The 26750-nt window shown below is 45.2% G+C and overlaps 14 non-coding genes and 5 pseudogenes across 14 annotated transcripts; all 19 read left to right on the plus strand.

The window, feature by feature from the left end:
• Positions 1 to 109: 109 nt before the first annotated feature.
• Positions 110 to 300, plus strand: LOC141202361 (U2 spliceosomal RNA). The gene has a single exon (XR_012273636.1). It is a non-coding gene; the product is annotated as a U2 spliceosomal RNA (small nuclear RNA).
• A 1115-nt stretch (positions 301 to 1415) lies between these two features.
• Positions 1416 to 1606, plus strand: LOC141201925 (U2 spliceosomal RNA). The gene has a single exon (XR_012273214.1). It is a non-coding gene; the product is annotated as a U2 spliceosomal RNA (small nuclear RNA).
• A 1115-nt stretch (positions 1607 to 2721) lies between these two features.
• On the plus strand, positions 2722 to 2912 carry LOC141201936 (U2 spliceosomal RNA). Its single transcript, XR_012273225.1, has one exon. It is a non-coding gene; the product is annotated as a U2 spliceosomal RNA (small nuclear RNA).
• Positions 2913 to 4027: 1115 nt separating this feature from the next.
• Positions 4028 to 4218, plus strand: LOC141201948 (U2 spliceosomal RNA). The gene has a single exon (XR_012273236.1). It is a non-coding gene; the product is annotated as a U2 spliceosomal RNA (small nuclear RNA).
• A 1115-nt stretch (positions 4219 to 5333) lies between these two features.
• LOC141201960 (U2 spliceosomal RNA) lies at positions 5334 to 5524 on the plus strand. The gene has a single exon (XR_012273248.1). It is a non-coding gene; the product is annotated as a U2 spliceosomal RNA (small nuclear RNA).
• Positions 5525 to 6639: 1115 nt separating this feature from the next.
• Positions 6640 to 6830, plus strand: LOC141202362 (U2 spliceosomal RNA). The gene has a single exon (XR_012273637.1). It is a non-coding gene; the product is annotated as a U2 spliceosomal RNA (small nuclear RNA).
• Positions 6831 to 7945: 1115 nt separating this feature from the next.
• LOC141202681 (U2 spliceosomal RNA) lies at positions 7946 to 8061 on the plus strand (annotated as a pseudogene).
• Positions 8062 to 8585: 524 nt separating this feature from the next.
• LOC141202492 (U2 spliceosomal RNA) lies at positions 8586 to 8770 on the plus strand. The gene has a single exon (XR_012273764.1). It is a non-coding gene; the product is annotated as a U2 spliceosomal RNA (small nuclear RNA).
• Positions 8771 to 9885: 1115 nt separating this feature from the next.
• LOC141202716 (U2 spliceosomal RNA) lies at positions 9886 to 9977 on the plus strand (annotated as a pseudogene).
• Positions 9978 to 10786: 809 nt separating this feature from the next.
• On the plus strand, positions 10787 to 10966 carry LOC141202575 (U2 spliceosomal RNA; annotated as a pseudogene).
• A 2943-nt stretch (positions 10967 to 13909) lies between these two features.
• LOC141202649 (U2 spliceosomal RNA) lies at positions 13910 to 14109 on the plus strand. The gene has a single exon (XR_012273873.1). It is a non-coding gene; the product is annotated as a U2 spliceosomal RNA (small nuclear RNA).
• A 1115-nt stretch (positions 14110 to 15224) lies between these two features.
• On the plus strand, positions 15225 to 15415 carry LOC141201971 (U2 spliceosomal RNA). The gene has a single exon (XR_012273259.1). It is a non-coding gene; the product is annotated as a U2 spliceosomal RNA (small nuclear RNA).
• Positions 15416 to 16533: 1118 nt separating this feature from the next.
• Positions 16534 to 16724, plus strand: LOC141202376 (U2 spliceosomal RNA). The gene has a single exon (XR_012273651.1). It is a non-coding gene; the product is annotated as a U2 spliceosomal RNA (small nuclear RNA).
• Positions 16725 to 17839: 1115 nt separating this feature from the next.
• LOC141201982 (U2 spliceosomal RNA) lies at positions 17840 to 18030 on the plus strand. Its single transcript, XR_012273270.1, has one exon. It is a non-coding gene; the product is annotated as a U2 spliceosomal RNA (small nuclear RNA).
• A 1115-nt stretch (positions 18031 to 19145) lies between these two features.
• Positions 19146 to 19336, plus strand: LOC141201993 (U2 spliceosomal RNA). The gene has a single exon (XR_012273281.1). It is a non-coding gene; the product is annotated as a U2 spliceosomal RNA (small nuclear RNA).
• Positions 19337 to 20451: 1115 nt separating this feature from the next.
• On the plus strand, positions 20452 to 20642 carry LOC141202004 (U2 spliceosomal RNA). Its single transcript, XR_012273292.1, has one exon. It is a non-coding gene; the product is annotated as a U2 spliceosomal RNA (small nuclear RNA).
• Positions 20643 to 21757: 1115 nt separating this feature from the next.
• LOC141202015 (U2 spliceosomal RNA) lies at positions 21758 to 21948 on the plus strand. Its single transcript, XR_012273303.1, has one exon. It is a non-coding gene; the product is annotated as a U2 spliceosomal RNA (small nuclear RNA).
• Positions 21949 to 23063: 1115 nt separating this feature from the next.
• On the plus strand, positions 23064 to 23155 carry LOC141202717 (U2 spliceosomal RNA; annotated as a pseudogene).
• Positions 23156 to 23964: 809 nt separating this feature from the next.
• On the plus strand, positions 23965 to 24144 carry LOC141202576 (U2 spliceosomal RNA; annotated as a pseudogene).
• Positions 24145 to 26750: the final 2606 nt, after the last annotated feature.

Here is a 26750-nt window from a genome sequence, read left to right on the forward strand (position 1 = left end):
ATCTAGAGGTTGACAACATGTCTTCTTAACGGGAGTCCAGGAGCTCATCTCCACAAATGGACTTTTCAGGATCCTTGGGTGGCTCCGTAGTTTGAAACCAATTCTGGTTATCGCTTCTCGGCCTTTTGGCTAAGATCAAGTGTAGTATCTGTTCTTATCAGTTTAATATCTGATACGTCCCCTATCTGGGGACCATATATTAAATGGATTTTTAGAACAGGGAGATGGAAAAAGAGCTTGCTCTGTCCACTCCACGCATTGACCTGGTATTGCAGTATCTCCAGAACCGGTGCACCCCTTCTTTAATGCAGTTTCTAAAATCAGAAAGAATTGAATTCAATGTTTTTTGTTCATTTTGCTTGTTTGTCGGATTTTGGGATGGACTCTTTGGCTTTGCTTTTCTTCTCCTCATTGGATTTTTCATGTTCAAAGTTGCAGAAGCCAGATTACAAGCTCATTTTGGTTCAACTTCAGCAACTGTGCATTGCATTGCCATGTAATGTGATGCAATGCTATCTTTCTAGCTCTCCCTTTTTACTTCCTTTTGGATAAACAGACATATTAGGCAAGCATTTTGGAGCTTTCACCTAAATAACTACAGGTGGTGAGATAAGCTGCACAATATAATTGACCTTTCAGTATATTGTTGCACACACACCATCTATTTAGCAAATGCCCTTGTTATCAACAGCAGCCTTTTAAACTCACCTGAGCTAACAGGTATGTGCGCTGGTTACTCTGCTGCGCTTAAAATTTCTTTTTTGGTTTGCTACAATGCCTTTTCTGAAACGTTGTCTCCTTCTGCTGGAACACTGACTTCTTTCATTTAATGCCTGCAGACTATAAAAGAGAACCCAACCCAAAAAGTTTGGTTGATTAGTCTGTGGCATTCTGTTAAACTGTTGCTTATGGCGGTCTCTGTGAGCTTCTCAGCGACATTCAGCCAGCCAGGCATCCTGCCTGCAGTAGATGGAATGTGGCAATGGAACGCTGGCTGCGCGTGTCATAATAGGCTCTGAGCCTTTATATACCTGTGCACAGCAGCAGCCACCTTCAGTCTGCTGCTGGACAGCCAGCAGCAGCAGCAGCAGGAGAGGTATGTAATCAGGAGCCCTCCTGCTAAGGGTAGACAGCTGCTCGTTCCACCCCACCCCCCGCCTTAATTGGTTCTCCTCCCTTCCAACGGTGTTGAGGCGGGTGGGAACAGCAGGGGGTGAAGGTGCTGTGTTTAAAGAGGTGGAGTTATGCAGATCTAAAACGCGTGGATTGCAGCAGCAGCAAGCCGAAAAGTGCAGGCATGTAAGGGATCTAGAGGTTGACAACATGTCTTCTTAACGGGAGTCCAGGAGCTCATCTCCACAAATGGACTTTTCAGGATCCTTGGGTGGCTCCGTAGTTTGAAACCAATTCTGGTTATCGCTTCTCGGCCTTTTGGCTAAGATCAAGTGTAGTATCTGTTCTTATCAGTTTAATATCTGATACGTCCCCTATCTGGGGACCATATATTAAATGGATTTTTAGAACAGGGAGATGGAAAAAGAGCTTGCTCTGTCCACTCCACGCATTGACCTGGTATTGCAGTATCTCCAGGACCGGTGCACCCCTTCTTTAATGCAGTTTCTAAAATCAGAAAGAATTGAATTCAATGTTTTTTGTTCATTTTGCTTGTTTGTCGGATTTTGGGATGGACTCTTTGGCTTTGCTTTTCTTCTCCTCATTGGATTTTTCATGTTCAAAGTTGCAGAAGCCAGATTACAAGCTCATTTTGGTTCAACTTCAGCAACTGTGCATTGCATTGCCATGTAATGTGATGCAATGCTATCTTTCTAGCTCTCCCTTTTTACTTCCTTTTGGATAAACAGACATATTAGGCAAGCATTTTGGAGCTTTCACCTAAATAACTACAGGTGGTGAGATAAGCTGCACAATATAATTGACCTTTCAGTATATTGTTGCACACACACCATCTATTTAGCAAATGCCCTTGTTATCAACAGCAGCCTTTTAAACTCACCTGAGCTAACAGGTATGTGCGCTGGTTACTCTGCTGCGCTTAAAATTTCTTTTTTGGTTTGCTACAATGCCTTTTCTGAAACGTTGTCTCCTTCTGCTGGAACACTGACTTCTTTCATTTAATGCCTGCAGACTATAAAAGAGAACCCAACCCAAAAAGTTTGGTTGATTAGTCTGTGGCATTCTGTTAAACTGTTGCTTATGGCGGTCTCTGTGAGCTTCTCAGCGACATTCAGCCAGCCAGGTATCCTGCCTGCAGTAGATGGAATGTGGCAATGGAACGCTGGCTGCGCGTGTCATAATAGGCTCTGAGCCTTTATATACCTGTGCACAGCAGCAGCCACCTTCAGTCTGCTGCTGGACAGCCAGCAGCAGCAGCAGCAGGAGAGGTATGTAATCAGGAGCCCTCCTGCTAAGGGTAGACAGCTGCTCGTTCCACCCCACCCCCCGCCTTAATTGGTTCTCCTCCCTTCCAACGGTGTTGAGGCGGGTGGGAACAGCAGGGGGTGAAGGTGCTGTGTTTAAAGAGGTGGAGTTATGCAGATCTAAAACGCGTGGATTGCAGCAGCAGCAAGCCGAAAAGTGCAGGCATGTAAGGGATCTAGAGGTTGACAACATGTCTTCTTAACGGGAGTCCAGGAGCTCATCTCCACAAATGGACTTTTCAGGATCCTTGGGTGGCTCCGTAGTTTGAAACCAATTCTGGTTATCGCTTCTCGGCCTTTTGGCTAAGATCAAGTGTAGTATCTGTTCTTATCAGTTTAATATCTGATACGTCCCCTATCTGGGGACCATATATTAAATGGATTTTTAGAACAGGGAGATGGAAAAAGAGCTTGCTCTGTCCACTCCACGCATTGACCTGGTATTGCAGTATCTCCAGGACCGGTGCACCCCTTCTTTAATGCAGTTTCTAAAATCAGAATGAATTGAATTCAATGTTTTTTGTTCATTTTGCTTGTTTGTCGGATTTTGGGATGGACTCTTTGGCTTTGCTTTTCTTCTCCTCATTGGATTTTTCATGTTCAAAGTTGCAGAAGCCAGATTACAAGCTCATTTTGGTTCAACTTCAGCAACTGTGCATTGCATTGCCATGTAATGTGATTCAATGCTATCTTTCTAGCTCTCCCTTTTTACTTCCTTTTGGATAAACAGACATATTAGGCAAGCATTTTGGAGCTTTCACCTAAATAACTACAGGTGGTGAGATAAGCTGCACAATATAATTGACCTTTCAGTATATTGTTGCACACACACCATCTATTTAGCAAATGCCCTTGTTATCAACAGCAGCCTTTTAAACTCACCTGAGCTAACAGGTATGTGCGCTGGTTACTCTGCTGCGCTTAAAATTTCTTTTTTGGTTTGCTACAATGCCTTTTCTGAAACGTTGTCTCCTTCTGCTGGAACACTGACTTCTTTCATTTAATGCCTGCAGACTATAAAAGAGAACCCAACCCAAAAAGTTTGGTTGATTAGTCTGTGGCATTCTGTTAAACTGTTGCTTATGGCGGTCTCTGTGAGCTTCTCAGCGACATTCAGCCAGCCAGGTATCCTGCCTGCAGTAGATGGAATGTGGCAATGGAACGCTGGCTGCGCGTGTCATAATAGGCTCTGAGCCTTTATATACCTGTGCACAGCAGCAGCCACCTTCAGTCTGCTGCTGAACAGCCAGCAGCAGCAGCAGCAGGAGAGGTATGTAATCAGGAGCCCTCCTGCTAAGGGTAGACAGCTGCTCGTTCCACCCCACCCCCCGCCTTAATTGGTTCTCCTCCCTTCCAACGGTGTTGAGGCGGGTGGGAACAGCAGGGGGTGAAGGTGCTGTGTTTAAAGAGGTGGAGTTATGCAGATCTAAAACGCGTGGATTGCAGCAGCAGCAAGCCGAAAAGTGCAGGCATGTAAGGGATCTAGAGGTTGACAACATGTCTTCTTAACGGGAGTCCAGGAGCTCATCTCCACAAATGGACTTTTCAGGATCCTTGGGTGGCTCCGTAGTTTGAAACCAATTCTGGTTATCGCTTCTCGGCCTTTTGGCTAAGATCAAGTGTAGTATCTGTTCTTATCAGTTTAATATCTGATACGTCCCCTATCTGGGGACCATATATTAAATGGATTTTTAGAACAGGGAGATGGAAAAAGAGCTTGCTCTGTCCACTCCACGCATTGACCTGGTATTGCAGTATCTCCAGGACCGGTGCACCCCTTCTTTAATGCAGTTTCTAAAATCAGAAAGAATTGAATTCAATGTTTTTTGTTCATTTTGCTTGTTTGTCGGATTTTGGGATGGACTCTTTGGCTTTGCTTTTCTTCTCCTCATTGGATTTTTCATGTTCAAAGTTGCAGAAGCCAGATTACAAGCTCATTTTGGTTCAACTTCAGCAACTGTGCATTGCATTGCCATGTAATGTGATGCAATGCTATCTTTCTAGCTCTCCCTTTTTACTTCCTTTTGGATAAACAGACATATTAGGCAAGCATTTTGGAGCTTTCACCTAAATAACTACAGGTGGTGAGATAAGCTGCACAATATAATTGACCTTTCAGTATATTGTTGCACACACACCATCTATTTAGCAAATGCCCTTGTTATCAACAGCAGCCTTTTAAACTCACCTGAGCTAACAGGTATGTGCGCTGGTTACTCTGCTGCGCTTAAAATTTCTTTTTTGGTTTGCTACAATGCCTTTTCTGAAACGTTGTCTCCTTCTGCTGGAACACTGACTTCTTTCATTTAATGCCTGCAGACTATAAAAGAGAACCCAACCCAAAAAGTTTGGTTGATTAGTCTGTGGCATTCTGTTAAACTGTTGCTTATGGCGGTCTCTGTGAGCTTCTCAGCGACATTCAGCCAGCCAGGTATCCTGCCTGCAGTAGATGGAATGTGGCAATGGAACGCTGGCTGCGCGTGTCATAATAGGCTCTGAGCCTTTATATACCTGTGCACAGCAGCAGCCACCTTCAGTCTGCTGCTGGACAGCCAGCAGCAGCAGCAGCAGGAGAGGTATGTAATCAGGAGCCCTCCTGCTAAGGGTAGACAGCTGCTCGTTCCACCCCACCCCCCGCCTTAATTGGTTCTCCTCCCTTCCAACGGTGTTGAGGCGGGTGGGAACAGCAGGGGGTGAAGGTGCTGTGTTTAAAGAGGTGGAGTTATGCAGATCTAAAACGCGTGGATTGCAGCAGCAGCAAGCCGAAAAGTGCAGGCATGTAAGGGATCTAGAGGTTGACAACATGTCTTCTTAACGGGAGTCCAGGAGCTCATCTCCACAAATGGACTTTTCAGGATCCTTGGGTGGCTCCGTAGTTTGAAACCAATTCTGGTTATCGCTTCTCGGCCTTTTGGCTAAGATCAAGTGTAGTATCTGTTCTTATCAGTTTAATATCTGATACGTCCCCTATCTGGGGACCATATATTAAATGGATTTTTAGAACAGGGAGATGGAAAAAGAGCTTGCTCTGTCCACTCCACGCATTGACCTGGTATTGCAGTATCTCCAGGACCGGTGCACCCCTTCTTTAATGCAGTTTCTAAAATCAGAAAGAATTGAATTCAATGTTTTTTGTTCATTTTGCTTGTTTGTCGGATTTTGGGATGGACTCTTTGGCTTTGCTTTTCTTCTCCTCATTGGATTTTTCATGTTCAAAGTTGCAGAAGCCAGATTACAAGCTCATTTTGGTTCAACTTCAGCAACTGTGCATTGCATTGCCATGTAATGTGATGCAATGCTATCTTTCTAGCTCTCCCTTTTTACTTCCTTTTGGATAAACAGACATATTAGGCAAGCATTTTGGAGCTTTCACCTAAATAACTACAGGTGGTGAGATAAGCTGCACAATATAATTGACCTTTCAGTATATTGTTGCACACACACCATCTATTTAGCAAATGCCCTTGTTATCAACAGCAGCCTTTTAAACTCACCTGAGCTAACAGGTATGTGCGCTGGTTACTCTGCTGCGCTTAAAATTTCTTTTTTGGTTTGCTACAATGCCTTTTCTGAAACGTTGTCTCCTTCTGCTGGAACACTGACTTCTTTCATTTAATGCCTGCAGACTATAAAAGAGAACCCAACCCAAAAAGTTTGGTTGATTAGTCTGTGGCATTCTGTTAAAATGTTGCTTATGGCGGTCTCTGTGAGCTTCTCAGCGACATTCAGCCAGCCAGGTATCCTGCCTGCAGTAGATGGAATGTGGCAATGGAACGCTGGCTGCGCGTGTCATAATAGGCTCTGAGCCTTTATATACCTGTGCACAGCAGCAGCCACCTTCAGTCTGCTGCTGGACAGCCAGCAGCAGCAGCAGCAGGAGAGGTATGTAATCAGGAGCCCTCCTGCTAAGGGTAGACAGCTGCTCGTTCCACCCCACCCCCCGCCTTAATTGGTTCTCCTCCCTTCCAACGGTGTTGAGGCGGGTGGGAACAGCAGGGGGTGAAGGTGCTGTGTTTAAAGAGGTGTAGTTATGCAGATCTAAAATGCGTGGATTGCAGCAGCAGCAAGCCGAAAAGTGCAGGCATGTAAGGGATCTAGAGGTTGACAACATGTCTTCTTAACGGGAGTCCAGGAGCTCATCTCCACAAATGGACTTTTCAGGATCCTTGGGTGGCTCCGTAGTTTGAAACCAATTCTGGTTATCGCTTCTCGGCCTTTTGGCTAAGATCAAGTGTAGTATCTGTTCTTATCAGTTTAATATCTGATACGTCCCCTATCTGGGGACCATATATTAAATGGATTTTTAGAACAGGGAGATGGAAAAAGAGCTTGCTCTGTCCACTCCACGCATTGACCTGGTATTGCAGTATCTCCAGAACCGGTGCACCCCTTCTTTAATGCAGTTTCTAAAATCAGAAAGAATTGAATTCAATGTTTTTTGTTCATTTTGCTTGTTTGTCAGATTTTGGGATGGACTCTTTGGCTTTGCTTTTCTTCTCCTCATTGGATTTTTCATGTTCAAAGTTGCAGAAGCCAGATTACAAGCTCATTTTGGTTCAACTTCAGCAACTGTGCATTGCATTGCCATGTAATGTGATGCAATGCTATCTTTCTAGCTCTCCCTTTTTACTTCCTTTTGGATAAACAGACATATTAGGCAAGCATTTTGGAGCTTTCACCTAAATAACTACAGGTGGTGAGATAAGCTGCACAATATAATTGACCTTTCTGTATATTGTTGCACACACACCATCTATTTAGCAAATGCCCTTGTTATCAACAGCAGCCTTTTAAACTCACCTGAGCTAACAGGTATGTGCGCTGGTTACTCTGCTGCGCTTAAAATTTCTTTTTTGGTTTGCTACAATGCCTTTTCTGAAACGTTGTCTCCTTCTGCTGGAACACTGACTTCTTTCATTTAATGCCTGCAGACTATAAAAGAGAACCCAACCCAAAAAGTTTGGTTGATTAGTCTGTGGCATTCTGTTAAACTGTTGCTTATGGCGGTCTCTGTGAGCTTCTCAGCGACATTCAGCCAGCCAGGTATCCTGCCTGCAGTAGATGGAATGTGGCAATGGAACGCTGGCTGCGCGTGTCATAATAGGCTCTGAGCCTTTATATACCTGTGCACAGCAGCAGCCACCTTCAGTCTGCTGCTGGACAGCCAGCAGCAGCAGCAGCAGGAGAGGTATGTAATCAGGAGCCCTCCTGCTAAGGGTAGACAGCTGCTCGTTCCACCCCACCCCCCGCCTTAATTGGTTCTCCTCCCTTCCAACGGTGTTGAGGCGGGTGGGAACAGCAGGGGGTGAAGGTGCTGTGTTTAAAGAGGTGGAGTTATGCAGATCTAAAACGCGTGGATTGCAGCAGCAGCAAGCCGAAAAGTGCAGGCATGTAAGGGATCTAGAGGTTGACAACATGTCTTCTTAACGGGAGTCCAGGAGCTCATCTCCACAAATGGACTTTTCAGGATCCTTGGGTGGCTCCGTAGTTTGAAACCAATTCTGGTTATCGCTTCTCGGCCTTTTGGCTAAGATCAAGTGTAGTATCTTTTGAAAAGGCAGTTTTGTCCTTGGGCTGCCCTAGTAAATTGATGCATATTACACACTGGTTTGGTGCACTTGTTAGTACGCCAGGTGGCTCATAGAGTTATCTGATGGAAAACATGGCCCTCCAGGATCGAAGTCACTAGGCTGGGTAAGTGTGAGGGCTTTGGAGCAATGTGCCCCAGGAGTAGGCGCCCTGGTGGGAGTCCAAGCTTACTGGGACTCTGAACCCCAGAAAGACTTGGCTTCGTAGCACGCCGCACCTTTGCCAATCATACTTTCTGAGCAACCCCCCCTATTCCTGGCCTCCGGGCTAGGAAGGGGAATTTTTATAAACCCGGTCGGAGGTCCGGTCAGCTTTGGGCTGAGAAACCAACACAGGCTCCAGCTCCACTAGGGTGGCAGCCTAGATGGAAGCTGGGAGCACGAAAACGGCTCTTCTCCGGCTTCGGCTAGGGAGAGCATCGGAGATCCCTGACCCTCGCTGTGGCCTTCTGGCTCGGAGGGATGGGGATGGTTTATTGGGGACCCTCTCCTCCGGGAAGGGTCCACATGAATCCTCGCCTCGTGCGCTGTTTTGGTGTGACTTCGGTCACATTTTTCAGTGCCTTGGATGCAGCTTCAATCAAAAAAAAATCTGTTCTTATCAGTTTAATATCTGATACGTCCCCTATCTGGGGACCATATATTAAATGGATTTTTAGAACAGGGAGATGGAAAAAGAGCTTGCTCTGTCCACTCCACGCATTGACCTGGTATTGCAGTATCTCCAGGACCGGTGCACCCCTTCTTTAATGCAGTTTCTAAAATCAGAAAGAATTGAATTCTATGTTTTTTGTTCATTTTGCTTGTTTGTCGGATTTTGGGATGGACTCTTTGGCTTTGCTTTTCTTCTCCTCATTGGATTTTTCATGTTCAAAGTTGCAGAAGCCAGATTACAAGCTCATTTTGGTTCAACTTCAGCAACTGTGCATTGCATTGCCATGTAATGTGATGCAATGCTATCTTTCTAGCTCTCCCTTTTTACTTCCTTTTGGATAAACAGACATATTAGGCAAGCATTTTGGAGCTTTCACCTAAATAACTACAGGTGGTGAGATAAGCTGCACAATATAATTGACCTTTCAGTATATTGTTGCACACACACCATCTATTTAGCAAATGCCCTTGTTATCAACAGCAGCCTTTTAAACTCACCTGAGCTAACAGGTATGTGCGCTGGTTACTCTGCTGCGCTTAAAATTTCTTTTTTGGTTTGCTACAATGCCTTTTCTGAAACGTTGTCTCCTTCTGCTGGAACACTGACTTCTTTCATTTAATGCCTGCAGACTATAAAAGAGAACCCAACCCAAAAAGTTTGGTTGATTAGTCTGTGGCATTCTGTTAAACTGTTGCTTATGGCGGTCTCTGTGAGCTTCTCAGCGACATTCAGCCAGCCAGGTATCCTGCCTGCAGTAGATGGAATGTGGCAATGGAACGCTGGCTGCGCGTGTCATAATAGGCTCTGAGCCTTTATATACCTGTGCACAGCAGCAGCCACCTTCAGTCTGCTGCTGGACAGCCAGCAGCAGCAGCAGCAGGAGAGGTATGTAATCAGGAGCCCTCCTGCTAAGGGTAGACAGCTGCTCGTTCCACCCCACCCCCCGCCTTAATTGGTTCTCCTCCCTTCCAACGGTGTTGAGGCGGGTGGGAACAGCAGGGGGTGAAGGTGCTGTGTTTAAAGAGGTGGAGTTATGCAGATCTAAAACGCGTGGATTGCAGCAGCAGCAAGCCGAAAAGTGCAGGCATGTAAGGGATCTAGAGGTTGACAACATGTCTTCTTAACGGGAGTCCAGGAGCTCATCTCCACAAATGGACTTTTCAGGATCCTTGGGTGGCTCCGTAGTTTGAAACCAATTCTGGTTATCGCTTCTCGGCCTTTTGGCTAAGATCAAGTGTAGTATCTTTCGAAAAGGCGGTTTTGGATGTTGGCCGCCCTAGTAGATTGATACATTATGCACACTGGGGTTTAGGCGCTTGTTAGTACGCCAGGTGGCTAATATAGTCATCTGGTGGAAAGCATGGCCCCCCAGGATCGACGCCATTGGGCCGGGGAAGATCGAAAGCCCGAAGTGTGAAGTGCCCCAGGAGTGGTGACCCTGGGGTGCCTTAACTCACTGGGATTGGGAACCCCACTTGAGTTTATGGCACATTTGCACAAGCACTTCAAATTTTCTTTCTTCGCACACACCCTTATTCCGGGCCTTCTGGCCTTAGGATGGGGAATTTTTCAATTCCCGGTCGAAGGTCCGGGCAGTATTATACTGTGAAACCTTCACTATTTATTTAATTTCTTTGTCACTGTGTGTCCACTTATTCACGTGTGTCACGTCCTACTAGGATTTTGTCGGGATGCGGTTCCCTTACGGGTTCCTCTCTTGGCAGGTCTAGGGGGGGAGTGTGTGGCCATCAGGTTCCGCTCCCCCCTGAACCCCCCTGGCTCTCCTCTTTCGGGAGGAGAGCGTTGTTGGCTCCCCTCTTTCGGGAGGGGAGCACAGTCTTTGGCTCCCAGTGCCTTGCTCGGGTGAGAACTCGGGCAGGTGCTGGTGGTAAGATTGGGTCGCCTCTGGCTTCGGCTGGAGGTGGCTTTTTGTCCCTGTTCCTCGCTGTGGCCTTTTGGCTCGGAGGGACGGGGAATGGTTTGGGGGACCCTTCTCCTTTTGGAGAGGGTTTCATGAAGACCAGCATCCTAGTGCACTTTTTTTGTGGCACTTGTCACTTTTTTAAGCGCACTCGGGTTTTGTACACGAATTCGGGCTTTCGCCAAAAGAATTTAAAAAAAAAAAAAAAAAATCTGTTCTTATCAGTTTAATATCTGATACGTCCCCTATCTGGGGACCATATATTAAATGGATTTTTAGAACAGGGAGATGGAAAAAGAGCTTGCTCTGTCCACTCCACGCATTGACCTGGTATTGCAGTATCTCCAGGACCGGTGCACCCCTTCTTTAATGCAGTTTCTAAAATCAGAAAGAATTGAATTCAATGTTTTTTGTTCATTTTGCTTGTTTGTCGGATTTTGGGATGGACTCTTTGGCTTTGCTTTTCTTCTCCTCATTGGATTTTTCATGTTCAAAGTTGCAGAAGCCAGATTACAAGCTCATTTTGGTTCAACTTCAGCAACTGTGCATTGCATTGCCATGTAATGTGATGCAATGCTATCTTTCTAGCTCTCCCTTTTTACTTCCTTTTGGATAAACAGACATATTAGGCAAGCATTTTGGAGCTTTCACCTAAATAACTACAGGTGGTGAGATAAGCTGCACAATATAATTGACCTTTCAGTATATTGTTGCACACACACCATCTATTTAGCAAATGCCCTTGTTATCAACAGCAGCCTTTTAAACTCACCTGAGCTAACAGGTATGTGCGCTGGTTACTCTGCTGCGCTTAAAATTTCTTTTTTGGTTTGCTACAATGCCTTTTCTGAAACGTTGTCTCCTTCTGCTGGAACACTGACTTCTTTCATTTAATGCCTGCAGACTATAAAAGAGAACCCAACCCAAAAAGTTTGGTTGATTAGTCTGTGGCATTCTGTTAAACTGTTGCTTATGGCGGTCTCTGTGAGCTTCTCAGCGACATTCAGCCAGCCAGGTATCCTGCCTGCAGTAGATGGAATGTGGCAATGGAACGCTGGCTGCGCGTGTCATAATAGGCTCTGAGCCTTTATATACCTGTGCACAGCAGCAGCCACCTTCAGTCTGCTGCTGGACAGCCAGCAGCAGCAGCAGCAGGAGAGGTATGTAATCAGGAGCCCTCCTGCTAAGGGTAGACAGCTGCTCGTTCCACCCCACCCCCCGCCTTAATTGGTTCTCCTCCCTTCCAACGGTGTTGAGGCGGGTGGGAACAGCAGGGGGTGAAGGTGCTGTGATTAAAGAGGTGGAGTTATGCAGATCTAAAACGCGTGGATTGCAGCAGCAAGCCGAAAAGTGCAGGCATGTAAGGGATCTAGAGGTTGACAACATGTCTTCTTAACGGGAGTCCAGGAGCTCATCTCCACAAATGGACTTTTCAGGATCCTTGGGTGGCTCCGTAGTTTGAAACCAATTCTGGTTATCGCTTCTCGGCCTTTTGGCTAAGATCAAGTGCAGTGATCTACCGGTTGCTGCCTTGGTCTTGGCTGAGAGGTGCCTTGGGTACCCGGCTCCTTGGCCTCGGGGGATCGCTGCATGTAGCAGTGCGGCTTCACCCCCTTGCTGCTTTTGGGGAGCCGGATTAGTCCCGGGGCAACGAGGGGCGATCAGCCTGCCTGCTTTTTTTAAGTAGGCGAGGAGGATTTTTGCCACCTTTGGTGTGAAGATATGGACGGGAGAAGCCCAAATATGCTGACCTGTGAAGAGGTCCCAGTTTTTGCAAGATTGAAGAATGCAGTGCGGTTTATTTTTTTGGATCCAGAGAAGAAGAAGTCTGGCTTGTTTTTTTTGGTAGAGAAGATTTTGTTTGAACTATTGGAAGTTCAAATGGAACAAGTTTTGTCTATGTTGGAGTTCCCGAAGAGAGGGATATATGATGTTATTTTTTGTTCAGAAGATATCTTTTCTGACTTTTGGAAGAGAATGGATCTAGTGAAGGAAGATTCGATACTTGAAGGTGTTTTTTTTGTGTCGCATTTTCCTAGGAAGGAAAGGCTAATAGTAATAAGGATGTATAGTCCTTTCATATTGGAAGAAGAGATCATGACCTTTTTATCCCGGTACTGTGAGAAAGTGAGTTCTGCTGGCAAAATGTTTAACCGATATGGTTTTTGGACCACGAGGTGGAGGTTCCTGGTCAAGTTCAAGGAAAGTTCGGATGGTGTTGTGGTACTCCCACCAAGTAGATTCAAAATCGGGACAGTTAATGGAGATATGTTCTTTACAGGTATGCCGAAGTTTTGTAGGCGTTGTAAACAGTATGGCCATGAAAAGGATTCCTGTACATTACAGTGGTGTGCCAAGTGTGAAGAAGTGGGACATAAGGCAGAGAATTGTGAAAAAAGTAAGAAATGTAATCTATGTGGTGGCAGTGGTCATTTATATGATTGCTGTCCTGTCAATAAAAGGGAGGAGAAGTCAGTTGACAAGGAAGATGGAAAAGAAGAAGAGTCTGAAGCTGCCCCCCATGATGAAACGGAAGAGAACATATCTCAAAAGAAGGAGGAACAAATAAGAGATATAAGAAAAGAAGGTGATCATATGGAAGAAGATACTGAGAGTGATATCACAGACGTTGAGATTGAAAATACTAGCTTGGAAGAAGAAGTGGAGGTGGATAGGGAGTCAGAAGATCAGGAGGAAAGTGAGTCCTCCAGTCAGGATGAAAAGGAAGGTGCTGTAAGTAATATGGAAGAGGAGGAGGAGGGTGAAGAAACTAGTGAAGAAGAAAGAGAGGATGTCGCATGTGAAGCCAGAGAAGAAATTGAAGGAGTTTTGTCATCTGGGAAGGACTCTAGTAAAGCAAAGGATGTTTCAGAAAAAAATATGAGGGAGATGGAGGAGAGACAAGAAGTGTTGAAAATGCTAAATAGTTGTGAAGGGGGGAGTCAGGCTAGTCTAAGGCGCAAAGTGTGGAATAACATTTATAGCGATATGCATCGTTTTTTTTCAACTTACAGAATACCTCAGTCGTTGGCTAAAGAGGTAGAAGAAGCTTGGGATGGTCGGTTTCTGGATGGAAGGCTTTTGAATGCCTTGGCAGCATATGGCCTGAAGAGAGGAATGTTGCCTTAAATCGTAATGGTAAAGATTGTAATGTTGTGATGTAAAGAATATGGAATAACTGTATTGTGATAATATAAACGTATATATATAAAATAAGATTGGAAAAATGGATATATGACCCACAATGATGGATAACAACGTAATACCATTTGGAAATCATTGCAAAGCATGAAATGGTAAATATGGGACTTCTAATCTGAGTGGAAAAAAAAAAATAAAAATAAAAAAAAAAAATCTGTTCTTATCAGTTTAATATCTGATACGTCCCCTATCTGGGGACCATATATTAAATGGATTTTTAGAACAGGGAGATGGAAAAAGAGCTTGCTCTGTCCACTCCACGCATTGACCTGGTATTGCAGTATCTCCAGGACCGGTGCACCCCTTCTTTAATGCAGTTTCTAAAATCAGAAAGAATTGAATTCAATGTTTTTTGTTCATTTTGCTTGTTTGTCGGATTTTGGGATGGACTCTTTGGCTTTGCTTTTCTTCTCCTCATTGGATTTTTCATGTTCAAAGTTGCAGAAGCCAGATTACAAGCTCATTTTGGTTCAACTTCAGCAACTGTGCATTGCATTGCCATGTAATGTGATGCAATGCTATCTTTCTAGCTCTCCCTTTTTACTTCCTTTTGGATAAACAGACATATTAGGCAAGCATTTTGGAGCTTTCACCTAAATAACTACAGGTGGTGAGATAAGCTGCACAATATAATTGACCTTTCAGTATATTGTTGCACACACACCATCTATTTAGCAAATGCCCTTGTTATCAACAGCAGCCTTTTAAACTCACCTGAGCTAACAGGTATGTGCGCTGGTTACTCTGCTGCGCTTAAAATTTCTTTTTTGGTTTGCTACAATGCCTTTTCTGAAACGTTGTCTCCTTCTGCTGGAACACTGACTTCTTTCATTTAATGCCTGCAGACTATAAAAGAGAACCCAACCCAAAAAGTTTGGTTGATTAGTCTGTGGCATTCTGTTAAACTGTTGCTTATGGCGGTCTCTGTGAGCTTCTCAGCGACATTCAGCCAGCCAGGTATCCTGCCTGCAGTAGATGGAATGTGGCAATGGAACGCTGGCTGCGTGTGTCATAATAGGCTCTGAGCCTTTATATACCTGTGCACAGCAGCAGCCACCTTCAGTCTGCTGCTGGACAGCCAGCAGCAGCAGCAGCAGGAGAGGTATGTAATCAGGAGCCCTCCTGCTAAGGGTAGACAGCTGCTCGTTCCACCCCACCCCCCGCCTTAATTGGTTCTCCTCCCTTCCAACGGTGTTGAGGCGGGTGGGAACAGCAGGGGGTGAAGGTGCTGTGTTTAAAGAGGTGGAGTTATGCAGATCTAAAACGCGTGGATTGCAGCAGCAGCAAGCCGAAAAGTGCAGGCATGTAAGGGATCTAGAGGTTGACAACATGTCTTCTTAACGGGAGTCCAGGAGCTCATCTCCACAAATGGACTTTTCAGGATCCTTGGGTGGCTCCGTAGTTTGAAACCAATTCTGGTTATCGCTTCTCGGCCTTTTGGCTAAGATCAAGTGTAGTATCTGTTCTTATCAGTTTAATATCTGATACGTCCCCTATCTGGGGACCATATATTAAATGGATTTTTAGAACAGGGAGATGGAAAAAGAGCTTGCTCTGTCCACTCCACGCATTGACCTGGTATTGCAGTATCTCCAGGACCGGTGCACCCCTTCTTTAATGCAGTTTCTAAAATCAGAAAGAATTGAATTCAATGTTTTTTGTTCATTTTGCTTGTTTGTCGGATTTTGGGATGGACTCTTTGGCTTTGCTTTTCTTCTCCTCATTGGATTTTTCATGTTCAAAGTTGCAGAAGCCAGATTACAAGCTCATTTTGGTTCAACTTCAGCAACTGTGCATTGCATTGCCATGTAATGTGATGCAATGCTATCTTTCTAGCTCTCCCTTTTTACTTCCTTTTGGATAAACAGACATATTAGGCAAGCATTTTGGAGCTTTCACCTAAATAACTACAGGTGGTGAGATAAGCTGCACAATATAATTGACCTTTCAGTATATTGTTGCACACACACCATCTATTTAGCAAATGCCCTTGTTATCAACAGCAGCCTTTTAAACTCACCTGAGCTAACAGGTATGTGCGCTGGTTACTCTGCTGCGCTTAAAATTTCTTTTTTGGTTTGCTACAATGCCTTTTCTGAAACGTTGTCTCCTTCTGCTGGAACACTGACTTCTTTCATTTAATGCCTGCAGACTATAAAAGAGAACCCAACCCAAAAAGTTTGGTTGATTAGTCTGTGGCATTCTGTTAAACTGTTGCTTATGGCGGTCTCTGTGAGCTTCTCAGCGACATTCAGCCAGCCAGGTATCCTGCCTGCAGTAGATGGAATGTGGCAATGGAACGCTGGCTGCGCGTGTCATAATAGGCTCTGAGCCTTTATATACCTGTGCACAGCAGCAGCCACCTTCAGTCTGCTGCTGGACAGCCAGCATCAGCAGCAGCAGCAGGAGAGGTATGTAATCAGGAGCCCTCCTGCTAAGGGTAGACAGCTGCTCGTTCCACCCCACCCCCCGCCTTAATTGGTTCTCCTCCCTTCCAACGGTGTTGAGGCGGGTGGGAACAGCAGGGGGTGAAGGTGCTGTGTTTAAAGAGGTGGAGTTATGCAGATCTAAAACGCGTGGATTGCAGCAGCAGCAAGCCGAAAAGTGCAGGCATGTAAGGGATCTAGAGGTTGACAACATGTCTTCTTAACGGGAGTCCAGGAGCTCATCTCCACAAATGGACTTTTCAGGATCCTTGGGTGGCTCCGTAGTTTGAAACCAATTCTGGTTATCGCTTCTCGGCCTTTTGGCTAAGATCAAGTGTAGTATCTGTTCTTATCAGTTTAATATCTGATACGACCCCTATCTGGGGACCATATATTAAATGGATTTTTAGAACAGGGAGATGGAAAAAGAGCTTGCTCTGTCCACTCCACGCATTGACCTGGTATTGCAGTATCTCCAGGACCGGTGCACCCCTTCTTTAATGCAGTTTCTAAAATCAGAAAGAATTGAATTCAATGTTTTTTGTTCATTTTGCTTGTTTGTCGGATTTTGGGATGGACTCTTTGGCTTTGCTTTTCTTCTCCTCATTGGATTTTTCATGTTCAAAGTTGCAGAAGCCAGATTACAAGCTCATTTTGGTTCAACTTCAGCAACTGTGCATTGCATTGCCATGTAATGTGATGCAATGCTATCTTTCTAGCTCTCCCTTTTTACTTCCTTTTGGATAAACAGACATATTAGGCAAGCATTTTGGAGCTTTCACCTAAATAACTACAGGTGGTGAGATAAGCTGCACAATATAATTGACCTTTCAGTATATTGTTGCACACACACCATCTATTTAGCAAATGCCCTTGTTATCAACAGCAGCCTTTTAAACTCACCTGAGCTAACAGGTATGTGCGCTGGTTACTCTGCTGCGCTTAAAATTTCTTTTTTGGTTTGCTACAATGCCTTTTCTGAAACGTTGTCTCCTTCTGCTGGAACACTGACTTCTTTCATTTAATGCCTGCAGACTATAAAAGAGAACCCAACCCAAAAAGTTTGGTTGATTAGTCTGTGGCATTCTGTTAAACTGTTGCTTATGGCGGTCTCTGTGAGCTTCTCAGCGACATTCAGCCAGCCAGATATCCTGCCTGCAGTAGATGGAATGTGGCAATGGAACGCTGGCTGCGCGTGTCATAATAGGCTCTGAGCCTTTATATACCTGTGCACAGCAGCAGCCACCTTCAGTCTGCTGCTGGACAGCCAGCAGCAGCAGCAGCAGGAGAGGTATGTAATCAGGAGCCCTCCTGCTAAGGGTAGACAGCTGCTCGTTCCACCCCACCCCCCGCCTTAATTGGTTCTCCTCCCTTCCAACGGTGTTGAGGCGGGTGGGAACAGCAGGGGGTGAAGGTGCTGTGTTTAAAGAGGTGGAGTTATGCAGATCTAAAACGCGTGGATTGCAGCAGCAGCAAGCCGAAAAGTGCAGGCATGTAAGGGATCTAGAGGTTGACAACATGTCTTCTTAACGGGAGTCCAGGAGCTCATCTCCACAAATGGACTTTTCAGGATCCTTGGGTGGCTCCGTAGTTTGAAACCAATTCTGGTTATCGCTTCTCGGCCTTTTGGCTAAGATCAAGTGTAGTATCTGTTCTTATCAGTTTAATATCTGATACGTCCCCTATCTGGGGACCATATATTAAATGGATTTTTAGAACAGGGAGATGGAAAAAGAGCTTGCTCTGTCCACTCCACGCATTGACCTGGTATTGCAGTATCTCCAGGACCGGTGCACCCCTTCTTTAATGCAGTTTCTAAAATCAGAAAGAATTGAATTCAATGTTTTTTGTTCATTTTGCTTGTTTGTCGGATTTTGGGATGGACTCTTTGGCTTTGCTTTTCTTCTCCTCATTGGATTTTTCATGTTCAAAGTTGCAGAAGCCAGATTACAAGCTCATTTTGGTTCAACTTCAGCAACTGTGCATTGCATTGCCATGTAATGTGATGCAATGCTATCTTTCTAGCTCTCCCTTTTTACTTCCTTTTGGATAAACAGACATATTAGGCAAGCATTTTGGAGCTTTCACCTAAATAACTACAGGTGGTGAGATAAGCTGCACAATATAATTGACCTTTCAGTATATTGTTGCACACACACCATCTATTTAGCAAATGCCCTTGTTATCAACAGCAGCCTTTTAAACTCACCTGAGCTAACAGGTATGTGCGCTGGTTACTCTGCTGCGCTTAAAATTTCTTTTTTGGTTTGCTACAATGCCTTTTCTGAAACGTTGTCTCCTTCTGCTGGAACACTGACTTCTTTCATTTAATGCCTGCAGACTATAAAAGAGAACCCAACCCAAAAAGTTTGGTTGATTAGTCTGTGGCATTCTGTTAAACTGTTGCTTATGGCGGTCTCTGTGAGCTTCTCAGCGACATTCAGCCAGCCAGGTATCCTGCCTGCAGTAGATGGAATGTGGCAATGGAACGCTGGCTGCGCGTGTCATAATAGGCTCTGAGCCTTTATATACCTGTGCACAGCAGCAGCCACCTTCAGTCTGCTGCTGGACAGCCAGCAGCAGCAGCAGCAGGAGAGGTATGTAATCAGGAGCCCTCCTGCTAAGGGTAGACAGCTGCTCGTTCCACCCCACCCCCCGCCTTAATTGATTCTCCTCCCTTCCAACGGTGTTGAGGCGGGTGGGAACAGCAGGGGGTGAAGGTGCTGTGTTTAAAGAGGTGGAGTTATGCAGATCTAAAACGCGTGGATTGCAGCAGCAGCAAGCCGAAAAGTGCAGGCATGTAAGGGATCTAGAGGTTGACAACATGTCTTCTTAACGGGAGTCCAGGAGCTCATCTCCACAAATGGACTTTTCAGGATCCTTGGGTGGCTCCGTAGTTTGAAACCAATTCTGGTTATCGCTTCTCGGCCTTTTGGCTAAGATCAAGTGTAGTATCTGTTCTTATCAGTTTAATATCTGATACGTCCCCTATCTGGGGACCATATATTAAATGGATTTTTAGAACAGGGAGATGGAAAAAGAGCTTGCTCTGTCCACTCCACGCATTGACCTGGTATTGCAGTATCTCCAGGACCGGTGCACCCCTTCTTTAATGCAGTTTCTAAAATCAGAAAGAATTGAATTCAATGTTTTTTGTTCATTTTGCTTGTTTGTCGGATTTTGGGATGGACTCTTTGGCTTTGCTTTTCTTCTCCTCATTGGATTTTTCATGTTCAAAGTTGCAGAAGCCAGATTACAAGCTCATTTTGGTTCAACTTCAGCAACTGTGCATTGCATTGCCATGTAATGTGATGCAATGCTATCTTTCTAGCTCTCCCTTTTTACTTCCTTTTGGATAAACAGACATATTAGGCAAGCATTTTGGAGCTTTCACCTAAATAACTACAGGTGGTGAGATAAGCTGCACAATATAATTGACCTTTCAGTATATTGTTGCACACACACCATCTATTTAGCAAATGCCCTTGTTATCAACAGCAGCCTTTTAAACTCACCTGAGCTAACAGGTATGTGCGCTGGTTACTCTGCTGCGCTTAAAATTTCTTTTTTGGTTTGCTACAATGCCTTTTCTGAAACGTTGTCTCCTTCTGCTGGAACACTGACTTCTTTCATTTAATGCCTGCAGACTATAAAAGAGAACCCAACCCAAAAAGTTTGGTTGATTAGTCTGTGGCATTCTGTTAAACTGTTGCTTATGGCGGTCTCTGTGAGCTTCTCAGCGACATTCAGCCAGCCAGGTATCCTGCCTGCAGTAGATGGAATGTGGCAATGGAACGCTGGCTGCGCGTGTCATAATAGGCTCTGAGCCTTTATATACCTGTGCACAGCAGCAGCCACCTTCAGTCTGCTGCTGGACAGCCAGCAGCAGCAGCAGCAGGAGAGGTATGTAATCAGGAGCCCTCCTGCTAAGGGTAGACAGCTGCTCGTTCCACCCCACCCCCCGCCTTAATTGGTTCTCCTCCCTTCCAACGGTGTTGAGGCGGGTGGGAACAGCAGGGGGTGAAGGTGCTGTGTTTAAAGAGGTGGAGTTATGCAGATCTAAAACGCGTGGATTGCAGCAGCAGCAAGCCGAAAAGTGCAGGCATGTAAGGGATCTAGAGGTTGATAACATGTCTTCTTAACGGGAGTCCAGGAGCTCATCTCCACAAATGGACTTTTCAGGATCCTTGGGTGGCTCCGTAGTTTGAAACCAATTCTGGTTATCGCTTCTCGGCCTTTTGGCTAAGATCAAGTGTAGTATCTGTTCTTATCAGTTTAATATCTGATACGTCCCCTATCTGGGGACCATATATTAAATGGATTTTTAGAACAGGGAGATGGAAAAAGAGCTTGCTCTGTCCACTCCACGCATTGACCTGGTATTGCAGTATCTCCAGGACCGGTGCACCCCTTCTTTAATGCAGTTTCTAAAATCAGAAAGAATTGAATTCAATGTTTTTTGTTCATTTTGCTTGTTTGTCGGATTTGGGGATGGACTCTTTGGCTTTGCTTTTCTTCTCCTCATTGGATTTTTCATGTTCAAAGTTGCAGAAGCCAGATTACAAGCTCATTTTGGTTCAACTTCAGCAACTGTGCATTGCATTGCCATGTAATGTGATGCAATGCTATCTTTCTAGCTCTCCCTTTTTACTTCCTTTTGGATAAACAGACATATTAGGCAAGCATTTTGGAGCTTTCACCTAAATAACTACAGGTGGTGAGATAAGCTGCACAATATAATTGACCTTTCAGTATATTGTTGCACACGCACCATCTATTTAGCAAATGCCCTTGTTATCAACAGCAGCCTTTTAAACTCACCTGAGCTAACAGGTATGTGCGCTGGTTACTCTGCTGCGCTTAAATTTTCTTTTTTGGTTTGCTACAATGCCTTTTCTGAAACGTTGTCTCCTTCTGCTGGAACACTGACTTCTTTCATTTAATGCCTGCAGACTATAAAAGAGAACCCAACCCAAAAAGTTTGGTTGATTAGTCTGTGGCATTCTGTTAAACTGTTGCTTATGGCGGTCTCTGTGAGCTTCTCAGCGACATTCAGCCAGCCAGGTATCCTGCCTGCAGTAGATGGAATGTGGCAATGGAACGCTGGCTGCGCGTGTCATAATAGGCTCTGAGCCTTTATATACCTGTGCACAGCAGCAGCCACCTTCAGTCTGCTGCTGGACAGCCAGCAGCAGCAGCAGCAGGAGAGGTATGTAATCAGGAGCCCTCCTGCTAAGGGTAGACAGCTGCTCGTTCCACCCCACCCCCCGCCTTAATTGATTCTCCTCCCTTCCAACGGTGTTGAGGCGGGTGGGAACAGCAGGGGGTGAAGGTGCTGTGTTTAAAGAGGTGGAGTTATGCAGATCTAAAACGCGTGGATTGCAGCAGCAGCAAGCCGAAAAGTGCAGGCATGTAAGGGATCTAGAGGTTGACAACATGTCTTCTTAACGGGAGTCCAGGAGCTCATCTCCACAAATGGACTTTTCAGGATCCTTGGGTGGCTCCGTAGTTTGAAACCAATTCTGGTTATCGCTTCTCGGCCTTTTGGCTAAGATCAAGTGTAGTATCTGTTCTTATCAGTTTAATATCTGATACGTCCCCTATCTGGGGACCATATATTAAATGGATTTTTAGAACAGGGAGATGGAAAAAGAGCTTGCTCTGTCCACTCCACGCATTGACCTGGTATTGCAGTATCTCCAGGACCGGTGCACCCCTTCTTTAATGCAGTTTCTAAAATCAGAAAGAATTGAATTCAATGTTTTTTGTTCATTTTGCTTGTTTGTCGGATTTTGGGATGGACTCTTTGGCTTTGCTTTTCTTCTCCTCATTGGATTTTTCATGTTCAAAGTTGCAGAAGCCAGATTACAAGCTCATTTTGGTTCAACTTCAGCAACTGTGCATTGCATTGCCATGTAATGTGATGCAATGCTATCTTTCTAGCTCTCCCTTTTTACTTCCTTTTGGATAAACAGACATATTAGGCAAGCATTTTGGAGCTTTCACCTAAATAACTACAGGTGGTGAGATAAGCTGCACAATATAATTGACCTTTCAGTATATTGTTGCACACACACCATCTATTTAGCAAATGCCCTTGTTATCAACAGCAGCCTTTTAAACTCACCTGAGCTAACAGGTATGTGCGCTGGTTACTCTGCTGCGCTTAAAATTTCTTTTTTGGTTTGCTACAATGCCTTTTCTGAAACGTTGTCTCCTTCTGCTGGAACACTGACTTCTTTCATTTAATGCCTGCAGACTATAAAAGAGAACCCAACCCAAAAAGTTTGGTTGATTAGTCTGTGGCATTCTGTTAAACTGTTGCTTATGGCGGTCTCTGTGAGCTTCTCAGCGACATTCAGCCAGCCAGGTATCCTGCCTGCAGTAGATGGAATGTGGCAATGGAACGCTGGCTGCGCGTGTCATAATAGGCTCTGAGCCTTTATATACCTGTGCACAGCAGCAGCCACCTTCAGTCTGCTGCTGGACAGCCAGCAGCAGCAGCAGCAGGAGAGGTATGTAATCAGGAGCCCTCCTGCTAAGGGTAGACAGCTGCTCGTTCCACCCCACCCCCCGCCTTAATTGGTTCTCCTCCCTTCCAACGGTGTTGAGGCGGGTGGGAACAGCAGGGGGTGAAGGTGCTGTGTTTAAAGAGGTGGAGTTATGCAGATCTAAAACGCGTGGATTGCAGCAGCAGCAAGCCGAAAAGTGCAGGCATGTAAGGGATCTAGAGGTTGACAACATGTCTTCTTAACGGGAGTCCAGGAGCTCATCTCCACAAATGGACTTTTCAGGATCCTTGGGTGGCTCCGTAGTTTGAAACCAATTCTGGTTATCGCTTCTCGGCCTTTTGGCTAAGATCAAGTGTAGTATCTTTCGAAAAGGCGGTTTTGGATGTTGGCCGCCCTAGTAGATTGATACATTATGCACACTGGGGTTTAGGCGCTTGTTAGTACGCCAGGTGGCTAATATAGTCATCTGGTGGAAAGCATGGCCCCCCAGGATCGACGCCATTGGGCCGGGGAAGATCGAAAGCCCGAAGTGTGAAGTGCCCCAGGAGTGGTGACCCTGGGGTGCCTTAACTCACTGGGATTGGGAACCCCACTTGAGTTTATGGCACATTTGCACAAGCACTTCAAATTTTCTTTCTTCGCACACACCCTTATTCCGGGCCTTCTGGCCTTAGGATGGGGAATTTTTCAATTCCCGGTCGAAGGTCCGGGCAGTATTATACTGTGAAACCTTCACTATTTATTTAATTTCTTTGTCACTGTGTGTCCACTTATTCACGTGTGTCACGTCCTACTAGGATTTTGTCGGGATGCGGTTCCCTTACGGGTTCCTCTCTTGGCAGGTCTAGGGGGGGAGTGTGTGGCCATCAGGTTCCGCTCCCCCCTGAACCCCCCTGGCTCTCCTCTTTCGGGAGGAGAGCGTTGTTGGCTCCCCTCTTTCGGGAGGGGAGCACAGTCTTTGGCTCCCAGTGCCTTGCTCGGGTGAGAACTCGGGCAGGTGCTGGTGGTAAGATTGGGTCGCCTCTGGCTTCGGCTGGAGGTGGCTTTTTGTCCCTGTTCCTCGCTGTGGCCTTTTGGCTCGGAGGGACGGGGAATGGTTTGGGGGACCCTTCTCCTTTTGGAGAGGGTTTCATGAAGACCAGCATCCTAGTGCACTTTTTTTGTGGCACTTGTCACTTTTTTAAGCGCACTCGGGTTTTGTACACGAATTCGGGCTTTCGCCAAAAGAATTTAAAAAAAAAAAAAAAAAATCTGTTCTTATCAGTTTAATATCTGATACGTCCCCTATCTGGGGACCATATATTAAATGGATTTTTAGAACAGGGAGATGGAAAAAGAGCTTGCTCTGTCCACTCCACGCATTGACCTGGTATTGCAGTATCTCCAGGACCGGTGCACCCCTTCTTTAATGCAGTTTCTAAAATCAGAAAGAATTGAATTCAATGTTTTTTGTTCATTTTGCTTGTTTGTCGGATTTTGGGATGGACTCTTTGGCTTTGCTTTTCTTCTCCTCATTGGATTTTTCATGTTCAAAGTTGCAGAAGCCAGATTACAAGCTCATTTTGGTTCAACTTCAGCAACTGTGCATTGCATTGCCATGTAATGTGATGCAATGCTATCTTTCTAGCTCTCCCTTTTTACTTCCTTTTGGATAAACAGACATATTAGGCAAGCATTTTGGAGCTTTCACCTAAATAACTACAGGTGGTGAGATAAGCTGCACAATATAATTGACCTTTCAGTATATTGTTGCACACACACCATCTATTTAGCAAATGCCCTTGTTATCAACAGCAGCCTTTTAAACTCACCTGAGCTAACAGGTATGTGCGCTGGTTACTCTGCTGCGCTTAAAATTTCTTTTTTGGTTTGCTACAATGCCTTTTCTGAAACGTTGTCTCCTTCTGCTGGAACACTGACTTCTTTCATTTAATGCCTGCAGACTATAAAAGAGAACCCAACCCAAAAAGTTTGGTTGATTAGTCTGTGGCATTCTGTTAAACTGTTGCTTATGGCGGTCTCTGTGAGCTTCTCAGCGACATTCAGCCAGCCAGGTATCCTGCCTGCAGTAGATGGAATGTGGCAATGGAACGCTGGCTGCGCGTGTCATAATAGGCTCTGAGCCTTTATATACCTGTGCACAGCAGCAGCCACCTTCAGTCTGCTGCTGGACAGCCAGCAGCAGCAGCAGCAGGAGAGGTATGTAATCAGGAGCCCTCCTGCTAAGGGTAGACAGCTGCTCGTTCCACCCCACCCCCCGCCTTAATTGGTTCTCCTCCCTTCCAACGGTGTTGAGGCGGGTGGGAACAGCAGGGGGTGAAGGTGCTGTGATTAAAGAGGTGGAGTTATGCAGATCTAAAACGCGTGGATTGCAGCAGCAAGCCGAAAAGTGCAGGCATGTAAGGGATCTAGAGGTTGACAACATGTCTTCTTAACGGGAGTCCAGGAGCTCATCTCCACAAATGGACTTTTCAGGATCCTTGGGTGGCTCCGTAGTTTGAAACCAATTCTGGTTATCGCTTCTCGGCCTTTTGGCTAAGATCAAGTGCAGTGATCTACCGGTTGCTGCCTTGGTCTTGGCTGAGAGGTGCCTTGGGTACCCGGCTCCTTGGCCTCGGGGGATCGCTGCATGTAGCAGTGCGGCTTCACCCCCTTGCTGCTTTTGGGGAGCCGGATTAGTCCCGGGGCAACGAGGGGCGATCAGCCTGCCTGCTTTTTTTAAGTAGGCGAGGAGGATTTTTGCCACCTTTGGTGTGAAGATATGGACGGGAGAAGCCCAAATATGCTGACCTGTGAAGAGGTCCCAGTTTTTGCAAGATTGAAGAATGCAGTGCGGTTTATTTTTTTGGATCCAGAGAAGAAGAAGTCTGGCTTGTTTTTTTTGGTAGAGAAGATTTTGTTTGAACTATTGGAAGTTCAAATGGAACAAGTTTTGTCTATGTTGGAGTTCCCGAAGAGAGGGATATATGATGTTATTTTTTGTTCAGAAGATATCTTTTCTGACTTTTGGAAGAGAATGGATCTAGTGAAGGAAGATTCGATACTTGAAGGTGTTTTTTTTGTGTCGCATTTTCCTAGGAAGGAAAGGCTAATAGTAATAAGGATGTATAGTCCTTTCATATTGGAAGAAGAGATCATGACCTTTTTATCCCGGTACTGTGAGAAAGTGAGTTCTGCTGGCAAAATGTTTAACCGATATGGTTTTTGGACCACGAGGTGGAGGTTCCTGGTCAAGTTCAAGGAAAGTTCGGATGGTGTTGTGGTACTCCCACCAAGTAGATTCAAAATCGGGACAGTTAATGGAGATATGTTCTTTACAGGTATGCCGAAGTTTTGTAGGCGTTGTAAACAGTATGGCCATGAAAAGGATTCCTGTACATTACAGTGGTGTGCCAAGTGTGAAGAAGTGGGACATAAGGCAGAGAATTGTGAAAAAAGTAAGAAATGTAATCTATGTGGTGGCAGTGGTCATTTATATGATTGCTGTCCTGTCAATAAAAGGGAGGAGAAGTCAGTTGACAAGGAAGATGGAAAAGAAGAAGAGTCTGAAGCTGCCCCCCATGATGAAACGGAAGAGAACATATCTCAAAAGAAGGAGGAACAAATAAGAGATATAAGAAAAGAAGGTGATCATATGGAAGAAGATACTGAGAGTGATATCACAGACGTTGAGATTGAAAATACTAGCTTGGAAGAAGAAGTGGAGGTGGATAGGGAGTCAGAAGATCAGGAGGAAAGTGAGTCCTCCAGTCAGGATGAAAAGGAAGGTGCTGTAAGTAATATGGAAGAGGAGGAGGAGGGTGAAGAAACTAGTGAAGAAGAAAGAGAGGATGTCGCATGTGAAGCCAGAGAAGAAATTGAAGGAGTTTTGTCATCTGGGAAGGACTCTAGTAAAGCAAAGGATGTTTCAGAAAAAAATATGAGGGAGATGGAGGAGAGACAAGAAGTGTTGAAAATGCTAAATAGTTGTGAAGGGGGGAGTCAGGCTAGTCTAAGGCGCAAAGTGTGG

The sequence above is a fragment of the Phyllobates terribilis genome, unplaced genomic scaffold (genome assembly GCF_046119375.1).
Source record: "Phyllobates terribilis strain yellow unplaced genomic scaffold, ASM4611937v1 Scaffold_123__1_contigs__length_5148117, whole genome shotgun sequence".
Taxonomy (NCBI): Eukaryota; Metazoa; Chordata; class Amphibia; order Anura; family Dendrobatidae; genus Phyllobates; species Phyllobates terribilis.